The 17,585-nt window shown below is 42.5% G+C and overlaps 1 long non-coding RNA gene across 1 annotated transcript; it reads right to left on the minus strand.

The window, feature by feature from the left end:
• Positions 1-344: 344 nt before the first annotated feature.
• On the minus strand, positions 345-17,223 carry LOC110141402 (uncharacterized). Its single transcript, XR_002315040.2, has 3 exons — positions 16,812-17,223; positions 8,975-9,243; positions 345-1,492 (listed from the first exon to the last, which is right to left on the minus strand). It is a non-coding gene; the product is annotated as an uncharacterized lncRNA (long non-coding RNA).
• Between the last annotated feature and the right edge of the window lie 362 nt (positions 17,224-17,585).

The raw sequence follows: 17,585 nt of genomic DNA on the forward strand, positions 1-17,585 counted from the left end.
TCTGCTCCAGGGTCTTGGTAATTCCCCTTCTAATTCAATTAGATGACCTGATTCTTTCCCACTTCCTCTTTCCTTCCATTGTTATGCAGGCGCGGAGAGCTGGATTAGGTAGCAGGGTGACTCCACAGCTCTCTTCCGGGTTCTGCCTCTGCCCTTGAGGTCTCACTTCCAGCAAGCCCCACACCCCCTCCACACTATCTTCCCACCTGCAAAATGTGGAACAAAGGAGCTGGGAGTGTGGGAGAAATGAACAAGGGGGCTTTGGCTAAGGCAGGGGAGAGGAGGAAAAAGTTGCCCTCTTAGGACTCCTGGCTGGGTATGAAAATGAAACTGGCAAAGACAGGTTAACAGGAAAACTGCATACAACTTTTAATACATTTTAATTTAGTTCTTCACAAGTGAATGAAGACGTGATCAGAGCAGGAAGCTTTTCCATCTCTTAGGCAAATAATGAATGTGTGAAGAATTGACAAGACAGAGGGTTTGGGCTAGGAGTAGTAAATGGCCAAGAAGTAACTCGGAAGATAAGGGTTAGCTTAACACAGTTTGTTTACACAGCCTCTGCCCCAAATTCACTGTTCCTGGCAACAAGAAAGTTCTCCTTCCTCCTGGTTTAGGGAGGGTACTTTCACAAGGGAATTTTATGACCTGTTTCAGGGAAGAAGGGTAGGGAGGTCAGAATGACCATCCTGCTTTAGCCACTTTTTAGTATTATTTTTTTAAAAATTTTATTGTCTTTTAAAATCATTATTTTATTTTTTAACTTTTGGCTGCACCAAGAAGTATGAGGGCTCTTAGTTCTCTAACCAGGGATCAAACCTGAGCCCCCTGCAGTGGAAACACAGAGTCTTAACCACTGGACGGTCAGAGAAGTCCCTCTGCTGCTTTTTAAAATTCCTTCCGATTAAGGTATTTAATATGCCAAGGTGTCATATTTTGGGGTAGCATGTCTTGAACCTCATTGGCATCTCCTTACCATTTCCTCAGATGAATGGGAGATTCTGACATTACAAAGTAACACACCCCAAGAGATTATATATAGGAAGAAAGCAGTAGTATTGGGAAGAAAAAGTAATTCAGTTCAGGAAAATGAATTGGAAGACAATTTATATAAAACATCCATCTTGGACTATGTTCTTAAGTGATTATCCTTCTGGGGGACACACACCCTTTTGAAAATCTGATGAATGATTCAGAATCCTATCCTTAGGAAAATACATATAAACACGGAAACCAAACCTTAGGGGCTCATTGCCTTCTTGAATCCTGGAGGCACAGGATAAGTGGGTAATCAGGCCTTTCCTTCTTTGTAAATCCCATCCCGAGTTCAGTGTAGTTTGGAGAAAGCATTCATTTGTTCATTCATTCAACAAGTAACTCTTTGAGAAACTTCCAAGTGTCAGGCCCCATGCTGGGCCACATTGTGAGGCAGAAAGAGGTGAATCGGACACAGTGCCTGCTCCTGGGACGTTCATGGTCTGGCGGGGGAGACCTACAGAGAGCAGACAATGAGGGTACAGTGATGGAAGAGGCAGCCCAGTGAACAGTAGGAGCAGGGAGGGAGGGGGCAGAACTGCTTCCCACACTTCCCCCTTTCCACAGCAGTCAGTTCCTACACCTCTGACTACAAAGCAAAGCGGTTTTAGAAAGCCCAAGTGTAGCCTGAGGGGTTAACTGAGCTCTTACACCCACCCCTAACCCCAGCCAGCATTCACACCTCCACTGCAATGGACCCCTTTTCCTCTCTCCTCACAGACCCCCTGGGTGCTGTCCATTCACAGCCACCCAACCCCCACCTACCCCATCTGGGGATGTTCTCAGCTCCCCAGACCGGTTTTTAAGTAAGTAGCCAACCCCCCGTTGCACTTCCTCCTTTCTTTGCTTAAAGCTTATTCAGTTTACTAGTTGAGCTGCAGGGAAACAAGGAATAACAAAAATAACCAACTTTAAGGAAGTTACAGATTTGTAAGAAACCTGGGGAGTCCTGGTATGAGCTGGTCTTTATTCATATGACTGAGGGCTGGGCAGGGCTGGGCTGGACCTAGCCCGGCTTCCTCTCACGTCTTCCCTTAATTCCTCATTCTTGGAGTCCTAGGGAAAAGCCACTTGCTACAACTTTGGGTGTCAACCACCCTACCTGTCTCGGTTGGATGCTAGGCTGCTCTGTTTATTCCAGTTGCTTCCCTATCACACCTCTGGCTACTGTCCCCCAAGCACCTCTTGAAAGGCTCTGGCTGCCCCTCTTCCCTTCCTGCTTTCAGCTCTTGACTCCTGAAGAAGAATGTCCCCTTCCTCTTTGGTATCTGAAGAGCCTTTGCCAGGGCTTCAGGCCCTCTTGGCCGGAGTAGTTTTCAACTGGAAGCTCCTCCAGCTTGAAGACCTGGAAGTCTTACTGCATTGTGCATTTGTTTCTAGACTATTTGAGTCTATTTTAGAAAAAGAGAAAGTTTATAGTTTTGTAAGAGGAAGACAAAACCCTATATAGATTTGTGAAGAAAAGATAGTAAGTACAGGGTCTTCGCTGGTAGTCCAGTAGTTGACTCTGTTCTTCCAATGCAGGGGATACTGGTTTGATACCTAGTGGGGAACAAAGATCCCACATGCTGAGTGGCATGACCCAAAAAGCAAAACAAACACGTGACAAGCCTATACCAATTTTTTAAAAAAGGTAGTAAGTACAAGATGTGTGAGTTTAAACACAGAGAGGAAAGATGGAGGGACCAAGAGATACTTAGTATTCTGTGAATGTGTGCCAAGTTGTTTCAGTCGTGTCTGACTCTTTGCAACCCCCATGGACTGTAGCCTGCCAGGCTCCTCTGACCATGGGATTCTCCAGGCAAGAATACTGGAGTAGGTTGCCATGTCCTCCTCCAGGGGATTTTCTTGATCCAGGGATCGAACCTGCATCTTTTATGTCTCCTGCATTGGCAGGGGGATTCTTTACCACTAGCGCCACCTGGAAAGCCCACCTAATATTTCTGAGGTACTAAATATACGTGAGGTACTGGAATTCTAAGTATTCATGATACCCTAAATATATAAGGCACTAAATATTCATGCATGAAATCTTAATGAAGAAGATAGCAACCACTGTGGCTCCATCCTCTCAAAAATATATAAACAAAACTCATAACTGCTCAGCTGACTAATTGGTGAGCAACATCCGTGGCTAAGTATATTGCTGTGGGCATTTCTTTGAGTTTGTTTATTGATGAGGAAATTTCCATCCATAGGCATAACTTTGCTCAAACCTCAAAACTCTGGTCTGTAACTCACCATTAGCAGGGACGGCTAATGCAACCAAGGGACAATATACAAGCCCTGTGTTCCCCCAAGATTCAAATTCTCCCATGTTTCTACCTCTTTGCTTCCTATCTTAAATGTGACAACCGACTCTAACTCTTTCCCCTTGCTTTTCCATATGTATTTTTCCTTGGTTCAATAAAGCATGCAATCCAAGCATTTAATCACATGGCCTCTGAGATAACCGGCCTGATACTGTCCTTAGATGTTCCCATTCAATCATCATAAAGCAGCTACTCTCATACCCCTTGTTTCTCCAAATCTTATGCAGCTGGAAACTCAGCAATTCCACCCTGCACACAGTTTTGCCCCCCTCTTTTTTCTTTCCCCTCAAACACTGTCCTCTCAATGCCATTCCAAGTCCTTCTGCTGACCCCTACAACAGCCTGAGGAATCTGCGGACCAGGTTACACATCAACACAAGTACTGTCTTCCAAAGGCAAGGCTAAGGCCCCCACATCTGGGACTACAAAGCTCATTCTCTCAACTCTAGGTGAGCCCTTCACTACTCCTGGTTTGGTTTGTTGTTATTGTTCATTTTTTGTTTCTCTTCTGAATGTTAAGGGCTCCTCTTCTGTAAAATCCTTGAAGGCAAGGACTGCTTTCATCTCTGCTATCCTAGCTCCTCCTACAGGGTCTAAGACATTCCAGCTACTCTGTGACTGTTTAACTTAGCATTGGTTAATTAGCCATTTTATCCATTCATCTAGACAGTTCAGTCCCTTGTATCTAATCCATGACCAAGTCCTAGCAACTCAAGCAAAATTGTTCTTAAATTTGCTTCTCTTGATCTCTATTGTTGGCAAGACACCTTCATTTAAGCCACATTATCTAGATATTTTTTTCTAGCTGGGAATATATTGTAGCTTCCCAGCTTTCTCTAAAAACTCCCCTAACATTTCTCCACTCAGCTGATAAAATAATGAGAGAGAAAGAAGGAAGGAAGGAAGGAAAGAAGGGAGAAAATGACAATCTCATAAATCTGGAAATCTTGAAACCTGGCGTATTCCAGGCAAATTTCCCATTCATGGAAGAAGTGTGTATGTGACCCCATAAACATATTTCTTCTTTAAAAAAGAAATTAATTGGCTTTCTACCCTTCCTTTCACACTTGCAGTCAGTTGCAAATAGTCAGTTGCAAATAAAACCAGTTAATAGGGAAGAATGGAACTATTAGCTCAAACAATTATGAAGTATTGCTGGTTCTGGCTTGAGGCAATCTGGACCCACAGGGATTTTGTTGTTATTTTTGTTTCTGTTCTTTTCACCCTTGTTGGCCTCACGGTATGTAGGATCTTTGTTCCTAGACCAGGGATTGAACCCATGCTCCCTGCCATGGAAGTGTCAAGTGAGTGTATGCTCCTCGGTTCTTTGTCTCGTCACAACAAAAATTTGGAGTGATGGACATTGAAGCCCCCTCGGTGGGTCACAGCTCTTGGGTCTTGGACAGACCAGTGTTATAGCTCTTAAATAAATCAGTGTTACAGCTCAGTGTTACAGCTTTATTTTATTTAGATGATAGCAGGAAAATCCATCTTCGAGGTGTGAGGGCACTTCAATCCAAAGACGGGAAGAGAAGAGCGCCCATCGTGTGGGGGAGAGCGAGCGAGCGAAGAGGGCTTTGGCTCCTCTGTTTATATGTTTCTCTGTCCCTGGGCCTGTCTTATGTAAATTGGGCCAGCCAGGAGTGTTGTTTGTTTTACCTGAGGTTCTCACTCCAGTCCTCGGACCTTCCTTTGTTCTATTTTCGAGGGCTTTTCCCTTCCAGGTCTTTTAGCCAACGCCATTTTGGACTCCTTTTCCCTATTCTAACTACCTAACAGAAGTGCGGTGTCTTAACCACTGCACTACCAGGGAAGTCCTGGACCCAGAGTTTCAATTGACGTTCTTTCTTCTATTCCTCCTGCTCTTAGCACTCTTTTCCTCTGCATTTGGTTTCATTTTCTAACCTACTCCTTCACACAATGGAAGAGAGCTCTGGCTTTACTTATATCCAGAGTTTCAGAGGAAAAAAGACCCTTTCCACATACAAATTATAAAGGTGACTTTGGTCCAGTTAAAGTCACCTGCTCTTCCCTGAATGAATCACATTCATCATTGTGGTCAGGTAGGTGCAGAGCTCTGATTGGCTGGGCCCCAACTCATGCCTGTGAGATAAGAGCAAAGCTCCTCCAAAGTAGTCCCACCAGGTCCTTGTAGAGTAAGAGGTCAGGGCTTCTAAAGGAAAAGTGGGGACAGATCCAATAGAGGTCCAGGCTTCTTTCTGCAGACTCTGTGTGAGCAGAGATTTCACGTGTACCTACCTCCTTGTTGCCTCTGTTTACTGATACGGGTGCTGTTTCCTCTGCCTTGAATGCTCTCCCCACTTCTTTGCCACTCACATCCTATGTGGCCAATTTCTTTTTTTTTTTTTTTATTTGAAATATAGTTGATTTACAATGCTGTGCCAATCTCTGCTGTATAGCAAAGGGACTCAATTATACACATATAGACATTCTTTTTTAAATATTATTTTTCATAATTGTCTATCACAGGGTATTGAATATAGTTCCCTGTGCTACACATTAGGATCTTGTTTTTTTGTTTGTTTGTTTTGTTTTCTGCACTAAAAGGTATGTGGAACTTCCCCAACCAGGGTTCAAACTCCTGATCCTGCAGTGGAAGCAGGGAGTCTCAACCCTTGAAATACCAGGGAAGTCCCAGGACCTTGTTGTTTATCTATTCTAAATGTGATAGTTTGCATCTACCAACTCCAAACTGGAAGGCCATTGCTCCCCTGCCCCCACCCTTGGCAACCTCAAGTCTGTTCTCTATGTCTATGAGTCCGTTTTGTGGATAGGTTCATTTGTTAGACGACACATATAAGTGATATCATATGGTATTTGCTTTCTCTTTCTGACTTGCTTCACTTAGTATGATAATCTCTAGCTGCATCCCATGTGGTTAACTTCTATTGGATGTTAGGTCTCAGCTTATACGTCACTCTGAGAGATGCCACCCCTAGCCCCACACATTGTTACATATATCTGCTGACATTCTTATAACAATTTTGTAATTCAAAAATAGTTTTTTATTTAGTTTCGTATTGGTTGAAAGTCTGTCTCCCTCAGTAGGCTGTAACCTCCATCAGGGCAAGGATTCCCTCAGCTTTAGCTCTTAGTTTTGCTCTTGGTTGCATACTTAGCTCCTGCTTTGGTTGCCTATGATAGGTATTCACTCCCTTATTTATCCAGAAAAATAAATAAATAAAAGGAAGTGATAGGTGCTAAAGATTCAGGTAAATAAGATATGTATCCCTGGATTCAGGGCTTCCCAGATGGCTCAGTGGTAGAAAATCTGCCTGACAATGCAGGAGACACAGTAGACTTGGATTTGATCCATGGGTTGGGAAGATTCTCTGGAGGAGGAAATGGCAACCTAATCCAGTACACTTGCCTGGAAAATCCTGTGAACACAGGAGCCTGTCTGGCAGTCCATGGATTAACAGTCAGATACAATTTAGCGACTGAACACACACATATTCCTGCATTCAAGGAGTGTTGCTTGTAGTTTAGTTGCCCAGTCGTGTTTGACTCTTTGCAACCCCATGAACTGCAGCACACCAGGCCTCTCTGTTGCTCATCATCACTTCTATATTTGCATTAGACCAGTAATTTTCAAACTGCAAGACTCAATGGATAGTAAAATTAACTTGGTGGATTGCAACTACAATTCTTAAAACATGAACTAGTATAGCACAGAAAATAGAAATGGCCTAGAAAACATCAAAATGCATCACACATGATGTGTGTTATTCCATCACATTCTTATTTCATTATACAATATTACAAATACACATATACACACACCCCTCCTTATGTACTTACTGGGTTGCAGTAAAATGCATCTTTTATTGTAGGTTGGGTCAAAAAGGTTTGGAAGCTCTGCATGAAGCTGCTTGGACTAAAGTATGATAAGATACTATCTTTCCATTTCAGAGCAATCCAGACCTACAGATATTAAGTCATGTCATCTTTGGAAAATAACACCTGGGAAGCTCATTCTCATTCAAAAATCCAGAGTGGAAGTAGAGACACAATTTCAGGATGCTCTTGCAGGGTGAACTCTGGGTTTCTGTGCTTTGATTGGCTTGTGTAACATCCTCAAGCCATTTAATCATACGTAAAATTAGGTGTGTTTTCTCTATTCTTTCTTTTTCAAATAACAGATGACTTAATGTTTTTCAAAGCTGAATACAAAATTTTAAAAAAAAACTTACTTTTCCCCATTGTCATGTATGGTTGGGTCATAAATTGCATATTCCTAGAATTCACTGAATTAATTAAGAACCCGGAGGAATAGAACTCAGGGAGGCTAGAGTGGTGTGAGTATGGTGTGGAAGGAACTGGGGCTATTGTCCTGAACAGATGGGGTTTGAATCCCTGATTCATGACTTGCTATGTGGATTCGGGTAAAGGGATCTAAAAAATATTTGCTGAAGACTCACTGAGAGGGAGGCCAGGTGTCAACTGTGGGAAGTATAGAAATAAACACTATACCATGGGCTTCCTAGGTGGCTCAGTGGTAAAGAATCCACCTGCCAATGCAGGAGACACAGGTTTGACCCTTGACCTGGGAAGGACCCACATGCCACAGGGCAACTAAGCCTGTGGGCCACAATTATTTAGCCTGTGCCCTATAGCCTGTGAGCCACAACTACTGAACCCATGTACCGCAACTACTGAAGCACGTGTGACCTAGAACCAGTGCTCTGCAACAAGAGAAGCCACTGCAAGAAGCCTGCACACAGCAACAAAGGGTAGCTCCCATTCATTGCAACTAAAGAAAGCCTGTATGCATCAACAAAGATCCAGTGCAACCAGAAATAAATAACTCTTAAACAAACAAAACACCTATGCTGAAGCTGAAGCTCCAATACTTTGGCCACCTGATGTGAAGAGCTGACTCATTGGAAGACTGATGCTGGTAAAGATTAAGGGCAGGAGGAGAAGGGGGCAACAGAGGATGAGATGGTTGGATGGTATCACTGACTCAGGGGACGTGAGTTTGAGTAAACTCCAGGAGATAGTGAAAGACAGGGAATCCTGGTATGCTGCAGTCCACAGGATCACAAAGAGTCAGACATGACTTAGCGACTAAACAGCAATACCATATCCTGTCTCCAAGGAATTTACAATCTGGTAGGAAATACAAGTACACTTGAGCCCTAGTGTTCTCATCTAGAAAATGTATATAGTAATAGGCCTTCATTTTGTCTGTTAGGAACATTAAATGAATGAATTCAGATACTTAGTTTGGTGCTAATAGTAGAGTGGTACTTGATAAATGTTTTCTATACGATTTTATAAAATGAAAAAAAAAGACACTCTTCTTCAGTGTTTAAGACTGAAAGTCAGAAGCTGCAAGTCAGATGCAGTTCTGAAAAGCTAGATATGGAAATTTATAACTGAATAAAGGTCTGTGAATGTAGATGAGATGTAGATATAGTTGTAGATGAAAGAAAGTCTGTGTAAATTCTGAATTAACTTAGTGTTTTTCCTTTGGGTTATGTATTTCCTCTGAGGAGTTTTTCAAATGTGGGATTGTATCAGTAAGGTATAGGTTTGCTAGGTTTACTGCAATTACAAACAACTTCTAAATCACAACGGTGGAACATGGTGAAGGTTCATACCCAATCTGCTCCTGTCAGCTTTGCAGGGTAGCCATTCTTCAAGTGTTAGCTCCAAGATCCACAGCACTGATCCTTTCTTCTGGTACCTTCACATCAGCATGTGGAAAGGAGAGGATCTGGAGAAAAACACACTCTGTGTCTTAAACGCTTCCACTGAGATGTAGCAGATGCCACTTCTGCTCGTATTTCATTGGCCAAAGCAAGCCTTATGTCTGCATTCAACTGTAAAGATTCCATCTAACTCCAAGGGAGCGAGGAAGTATAGGGCTCTGCAGGAGAAGAGAATTGGAAATATTAGCAAGTGGTGGTAATCTCTACCAAGGGTCTCATACTGTTACCAAGGCTGTTGCCCCAGAATCATACACGTGCCCTGCTCTGAAGTGGAAACCAATTACTCTTACTGAGCTTCAAGGGGAAAAAAAAACAAAACAGCCAAGGCAAGGGTCTTGTGGTAGGAGGGAGCATGGCTATTTGAAAAATCAAAAAGATCTGCAGAAGTGCAGGAAGCATGATATTGTTACCGAATTGGAGGACTAGCTCAGTTCAGTTCAGTTCAGTCGCTCAGTCGTGTCCAACTCTTTGCGACCCCAGATTCACACATCCAACAAGGAAACCTATGTTGAGAATGGATAAGTGCTATGGATCTTGGAGACCAGCATCCAGGCCTCTTCCTTCAGAATTTGGGGATGATAAGTAACTTGTTTTAGGGCTTCTTGTAAGGCTTCTCACCTTTAAGGGCTCAGATTTCTCCCTGTGTAAGATGAGTAGGGTATACAATGTAAGTCTCCAGGCTCCAAGCTCTAATAAAATTCTAAGAGCTGCAGAGAGAAAAAAATAACTGTTTAAGCTTAATATGGTGGAAGATTTGACTTGCAATACATCTTGAGCCTCTTTATGTGCTCACTGGAATGCATTAGCATGCTCAGTGAAATAGCCATCAGGCCTTGACAGTTGACAATCGCCATGACAACAACCGGAAAAGCCTCTAGGAGGACTGAAAGCGAGGGTTGCATCAATGCCAGGTCCCAACCACACCCCTGTTCTCCAATAACTCATGAATATTCCTCCTACTCTTCCCAAATCCCTTTTACTTTGACTTTCCAGTATGTGTGGTGTCTCCATCAGAATTGGGTTGAGAAGTTGATTTGGCAGTTAGAATCCTGCTTCTCCACTCTCTGGCCATTGAGTAAAGATCCTGCTGGTCTAGTCTCACCATAGGTTTCCTCATTGGATGTGTGAATCTGATTGGAAAAAGAACCTCCCTGAGACAAGAGGTCTCTGCTGGGGCTAGAACCCTGGAGCTGGTCTAGTCGACCAATTCAACAACAATATTAGGCTTCCAGCACTCCAGCCCATCTTTTTCATTTTTTAAATAGCCATGCTCCCTCCTGCCATAGGACCCTTGCCTTGGCTGTTTTGTTTCCCGTCCGCCCCCCGCCCCCAATTGTGACCCTTTGACTTTGCCAGGTCTTAGTTGTGGCATTTAGGATCTTCAGTTGCGGCATCTGGGATCTAGTTCCCTGAACAGGAATTGAGCCCAGCCCCTGACATTGGAAACATGAAGTCTTAGCCACTGGACCGACCACCAGGGAAGTCCCCGATTATGACACTTCTGACTCCCACTCTGCTTAGTCTAATTTTCCTTCAGACTGAAGCAAGTTTGCCTTTCCTTAGGGAAAGTTTTGCTTTCTCTTCTCAGTCAATTCCTCTGGTATTACTTTTAAAGCGTCAGGTGTCCCTACCTTATGGCATTTTGCTGTAATGTGCAGTTAATCATGTGATGATTTCATTAAAGACTTTCTTTCTCTGCTGCAGGCGCTGTAGGAATCGTATTGTTTTGTCCACCCCCATATCTCCATCATTTATCCAGTGCCTGGGGCTATTGCTGGTGAATATTCTCAAGTGAATATTCTCAAGAACCCGAGATTTTATTTATTTTTTTTCCCCTCCAAAGAAGGGTATTATTGGAATTTGACATGACAAATACTTGCTGATTTCATTCTGGAAGTTCCATCCAGATGTAACATCCCTGAACCCTCTGAATATGTAAGTCTTGATCCTTGTACATTTATCCATGTCTTGACCAATTTGGGGGATTGAGGACTGGAGGAGCCATTTCACATTTTGCTTTGGTCCCCACCCTTTCAGATTGAGCAATCCAGGCTTCTGTTTTCCAGACCCATCCTGTACCTGCTAGCTTCCCCATTCACTTGCATAAGTATTTCCAGACTACTCTAGACCTGTGAGCTGGGCTTGACTGAAGTATCAAAAGTTGCTGCAAAAAGTCAAACCATCTCCTCTACTTACATTTTGAAATAAAGACTTGATTAAGAAGCAGTAAGTAAAGTCAACTCTTTGGTTTGCAGTCTACTTGAAAAAAAGTCTCTGATGAAGCTCATCTTTTTAGCTAAAGAAATTCCCTTTGAAATTTGGGCTTTGTTGTGCAGATACTAGGCCCTGAGTGCTGTCAAAGGATCTGAATATAGGCTCTCCAATAAAATTTCAGTAATGGATTTATCAGGGTGAAAATGTAAGCAGGCCCCTAGGCTGTTTGAGGCATTTCTGCTTCTGACTCCTCCTTAATTGGCCTGAAAATTCTGGATTCCAGTTGTTAAGTTAGCAGATTATTTAAAATGTTAATTACATTACATCCTTATTTATAGAAACAGGTTAAACTGCAGTTTCAAGTGGCTTGTCCACAACAAAAAACAGGGTAGAGCCTTTGTTGATAAATAACTCACATTCCACAAGGCAGAGTCACACCCAAACCTCTTGGGAATCAGAGCTACAATCTTTGATCTAGTTAACTCTGCATACCAGAGCTAATTGGTTTTAGAAGTGCCTGATTTATTTTTTTTCAACATTCAACTTATGTTTCTTTACTGAACGGCACCATTCTAGACTTGCAAGTTAATAGATGATGAAAGTCGCTCAGTCATGTCCTACTCTTTGCGAGACCACGGACTATACAGTCCATGGAATTCTCCAGGCCACAATACTGGAGTGGGTAGCCTTTCCCTTCTCCAGGGGATCTTCCCAACCCAGGGATTGAACCCAGGTCTCCTGCATTGCAGGCAGATTCTTTACCAGCTGAGCCACAAGGAAAGCAAGTTAATAGAGTTGAAGACAAATTGCACTTAAAATACAGTGTGATCAGACTTCTTGATTTGAGGCTGGTCCCTGAGTCTACTTCCTGTCCTTCTAGTGCCCTCATTGCCTCACATGCTCCCTTACTAGGGTCCACCCCTTCCTTTCTTGTTTTTTGTCTCTCCTTCCTCAGTGATAGTCATATCTCTGGCTAAATTATATCTCTTCTATATGGTATATATATATATATATATATATATATATATATATATATATATATATTTCTAACTATATAATAGGTTATATGTGAGCATGATAAAAATTTCAAAGAGCATAAAAGACAATAACCATAAAAACTAATTCTCCCTTCCACTCTTTGTTTCCCAATCTCTAGTTCTCCTTTTCCAAGGCAACCACTGTTAGTTTCTTGTGTCTTTCTGATAATAATCTATGCATATACAAATAGTTGCAGACTTTACTGTTCTGCATCTTGCCTACTTCATAAAGTAGTATTTTAGAGATTGTTCTTGATCAGTTCATATAGAAGTGCTTCATTATTTTTGCAGTTGTATACTATCACATAATTCAGTTAGGACCTGTGTATGTGTATGTGTGTGCTCACGGGTGTAACTGTTTTATTGAATTTCCATTCAAAGTCTTATATAGATCTTACTTTGCTTTCTGAAAGCATGTGGGGTCTGGTTCCCGAGTCCTCTCTGTCCTCCACTCCCTTTCACTTTCTGTCCCCTTCCTCCCATGGCTGGCGGCCCTGGGGAGTGTGTATTTGTGGGGGGAGGCTAGGTCTTTTTGAAGTGGTCTTTGAAGGCAGTTGGGGAAGAGGAGGGGAGAGAGGGGCAGCATGCCAGGCGCTGTGGGCAGGACAGGATGTTTGTGGCTTTGTCGGCTCTCTCTGATATGCGAGATCAGCATCCAGGTCTCCTCCTTCAGAATTTGGGGATAAGTAACTTATTTTAGGGCTCTGTGTAAGTCTTTTCACCTCAAAGGGCTTAGATTTCTCTCTGTGTAAAATGAGTACGGTACACAATATAGTTTCTGAGTTCTCCAAGCTCCAAGCTCTAAAATTCTAAGAAAATTAATTCTCAGATATTCTGCTGGTAGGAATGTAAAGGGTATATTTCACAGACAGGGCAATTTGGCAATATCTTTCAAAATTACAAATACTGATACCTATTGACCCAATAATTCTACTTCTAGGGATTTATTCTATAGTTACACTTGCATATGCACAAAATGATATAGATTCAAGGCTGTTCATTACAGCATTATTTGTACATCAAAAGACTGGAAATAGTCTAAAAATATCCATCAATAAGGGACCATTTAAATATAGTGTATATCCTTACAATGGAACATTATATAACAAGAAAATAGAATGCAGATACAATGAAAATCAGCAAAATAGTTACATGCAGTAGTGTATGAATATCAAAATAATGTAGAGGAAATGTAGAGCAAAAGAAGCCAAACTCAAAAGAAGCACACACTGTATGAATCTATTTAATTAAAGTTCAAAAACAGGAAATAGGAATCTCTAGTGATAGCAGCAGCAGCAGTGATAGAAGCTGGGACTGTAGTTACCCCGGGAGAAAGGCAGTGACTGAAAGGGATCACAGTGTGTTCTGAGATATTTTGTCATGCTCTCTATTGATTTGAGAAGTTGTTATACAGGTGTGTTCTGTTTGTGAAAATTTTATGATGTGGGCAATTTTTTTTGTATTCTATATAGCAGTAAAATTGTAAAAGAATACATAAACTCTATAAGCACTGATATGAAACAACCTACTAGATATTATGTGAAAAAAAAAACAAGCATGAATCAAACACTTCCATAGGTGTGAAAAAATGGTGAAGTATACCTGTACTTGGTTATATATTCATATAATACTTTCAGAAAGATGCTCAAGAAACTGACAACTTTGGTTGTATGTGAAGAGAGATTCATAGCCGAGACTTCTACTGTGTGTTTTGTTGTACATTATAAAATGTATAAAGTTCCGCTGTATTATAAAATGAAAAGCACTCAAATTTTAAAAAGAAAAATGAATTTTTGTGAGCCTAAGAAATACTCAGAAGTAAGGAAGTACTCATAAGCAAGAAGAAGGAAAATATGGGTGAAACACTTCCCAAAACACCAAAAGATCATAAACTGAACATATAACTCAATACTCAGTAGTGGGGGTCTTGTAGAACATTTGAATCTTCTAAAAACTGGAGAGAACCTTTTCTTTAGGTTCACAACTTTAATCATGGTTTAAAAACTAGACACAAGTTGCTTTTTTCCTTTAAAGCTCTACTTATTAAAGGAATAAGATAAAACATACAATGGTTTTAACAGTAAGATATAAAATATCTTTAAAGGAAAAGATAACTCCCTCCCACCTAACCCCTCTTCTTCAGTCCTCTGAACTATCCTATGTGATCAGCTTAGTCTAAAGTTTTCCACCCCTTTTACGATGGCTACATGAATATATCTATAAATGGTTAGCAATATACTAATAGGATCATAGCATTCTTTATCACTCTTCAGTTTGCATTTTCCACTTTAGCAATATATCATGGGTATCCCTCTGGGTCAATATAGATAGGTGTAACTTATTTTCAATGCTGATAATATTGCATAGAAGGGAGACAGTACAATTGGTTCATGTATTCCACTACCTGTGGACAATCACATTGTTCTTAGTTTGTATTTCTTTTGCACTTCAAGTAACACAATAAGCATCTGTATTAATTTCCTTTGGCAACTTTAACAATTACCACAAACTGGGTCGCTTAAAACAACAGAGACTTATTCTCTCCAGTTTTTGGAGTTCCAATGTCTGAAATCAAGGTGTTAGCTCTGATGATCTGTTCTGTGGTCTTCTCCTAGCTTCTGGAAGGTGCCTGCAATCCTTGGCATTCTTTAGCTTCTATGTGCATTACTCCAATTCTACCTCATTCTTTACATCCCCTTTATCCTCTATCTCAAATCTTTCTCTTTCTCTTGAAAGGATGACTGTCACTGAATTTAGGACCCACTCCAAATTTGGATGATCTCATTTCAAGATCCTTCACTCCTTAATTACATCTGCAAAGATCCTTTCTCCAGAGAGGCTATGTTTCCAGGTTCCTGTGGACACATCTTTTGGAGGGTCAACATTCAACCTGCCACAGCATCCTTGGATCCATCCTTGCAACTAGTATTTTCCTTAATTTTTCAATAGGGTGGAGTTAATGTATTTCTTGGTCCTTGAATAAGTATTATGCATTTAAATTTCAATAGATTACTCCTAGAAAGTTTGTGGCAATTTACACTCCCATCAGAGCTTGTTTCTCCAAGTATTATTGATTGGTCTTGTTAACGTTGGCCAATCCAATGAGTGAAAAATGGATTACTGTTTTAATTTGCTTTACCATGAATATTAGTGAAATAAGCATCTTTTTAATGAATCATTTGGACCTTCTCATCCATTACTTGCCTGCTTATACTTGTTGCCTATATTATAAAAACAGTTCCCTGATAGCTCAGTTGGTAAAGAATCTGCCTGAGATGCAGGAGACCTGGTTCGATCCCTGGGTTGGGAAGATCCCCGGGGGAGACGGGAAAGGCTACCCAGTCCAGTATTCTGGCCTAGAGAATTTCATGGGCTGTATAGTCCATGGGGTTGCAAAGAGTCAGACACGACTGAGAAACTTTCACTTCACTTCAAGTGGACTTTTATTTTTTATTTTTTATTTTTTTTAAATTTTTTTTATTTTTATTAGTTGGAGGCTAATTACTTTACAAGTGGACTTTTAAAAAGCCAAATTTTCTTTTATTCAAAGTCACTCAGCCTTTCCCTTCTCCAGTGATCTTCCCAAACAAGGGATCAAACCAGGTCTCCAGTATTGCAGGCGGATTCTTTACCAGTTGAGCCACAAGAGAAGCCCAAAAACACTGGAATGGGTAGCCTATCCACTTATAGTGACTCACCTATGTTAGAGATATAGTGTGTTTGCCCTGTTTGGTGCAGTTCTACTCCCATCTATTTATTTCTTTTATAAAAAACTTGTCTTAGTGTGATGTCATGCAAAACTTGTAAAGTATTTATGTATTTTTTGGGGGGGGGAATGAGTCTGGGCTTCCCTCTTAACGTTTCCCCTTACTATAGTTATATTACTGTTCTTTAAAAAATTTCTTTTGTCTGTTCTGTATATTTTTATGTCTATCTCTTCTGGAACCTAATTTTTGAATATGGCAAGGCTCTAGATTTGACTACTTATGAAGAAATTAAATCAGGATCACTGATCAAATAAAGTATTCTTTTACCACTGGCTTGTATGTCACCTTTGCTTTATATTACGTTTACTTGAGATTTCATCCCAAACTACTGGACTGTTTACCTGAGCTATTACACAACTTTACAACAGAGTACCTTAACAGTAAGCTAAAATTTTGGTTTTCATTAAGAGAAATTCAACTGAGCCACTAAGAAAGAGAACCATGAAATTTCCCAGTTGAGGTCAAAAGATAACAGGAGATAAGGTATGCGAACAGAGCTGGGTAAACTGTAAGGCTCTGCAGATAAACGCTGGTTGTTATCGCAAAAAATAAGCACACAGAAAAACAATCTTGGGCTTGAAAGGCTGAACTTTTTGGCTTTGATGGTCAATTCAGGGATTGAAGGGCCAGCGGCTGGGAGGCCGACCTAACAGCCCCACCCGTAGAACAGGAATGACAGAGACGGAGAAGGAAAAGCAAAGTGCGTACCCAGGAACCTAGCAATCGGTTCAAAGTCGCAGAACTGGGGACAGCGATTGAGAAGAGAAAGCCGGCAAGTAAACGTAGGAACAGAGGAATCTCTTGGAGGCGGCTGCGAGGGTCGAGGGAGGTGTGGGTCTCTCCAGAAAGTAGCTTGCTGGGAATTCCCGATCCCGAATCCTCCCGGAGCTGCAAACAGAAGAACTGCCACACAGCACCACCGCCGCAGGGCGGGCAGCCGAGCAGAAGGAGGCGCGGGTTCCGCCTAACTCCCCTCCCAGCTGGGACCGGCGCGGCCGGGTCCGGGCCGCAGATCGGGGATTGGCCGGAGCGGCGCGCGGGGCGGGGCGAGGGCTGCTGGGAGGTGGGGCGGGGAGGCGAGCGCGCGCGCGCGCGGGCACGGCGGCGGCGCGCGCGTGCTCCGTCGGTCGGTACGGCGGCGGCGGAGCTTGCCATGGCAGTGGGCGGCGGGCTGGTGTAGCGCCGCGCGGGTCAGGCGGTCGGCGATTGAGAGAGACCGGGATGGGGGCGCCGCAGCTGGAATGTTGCGGCGGCCTGGTCTGCTGACCGCGCACCGGGAGCTGAGAGCGGGCGGCGGCGGCGGTGGCGGAGCGCTGAGCAGGTGAGTGCAGCGGCGCGGGACCCGGATGCGGCACGGCTGAGGCGCGGCGCGGTCGCGGCGGGCCTCTGAGGTGCTCCCGCGCGGGCGGCAGGCGCGCTCTTGCCCGCCACAGCCTGTGGCGCCGCCGAATGGGATGCCCGCGCCACGCTTCCTGCTGGCGC

This window comes from Odocoileus virginianus, chromosome 4 (assembly GCF_023699985.2).
Source record: "Odocoileus virginianus isolate 20LAN1187 ecotype Illinois chromosome 4, Ovbor_1.2, whole genome shotgun sequence".
Taxonomy (NCBI): Eukaryota; Metazoa; Chordata; class Mammalia; order Artiodactyla; family Cervidae; genus Odocoileus; species Odocoileus virginianus.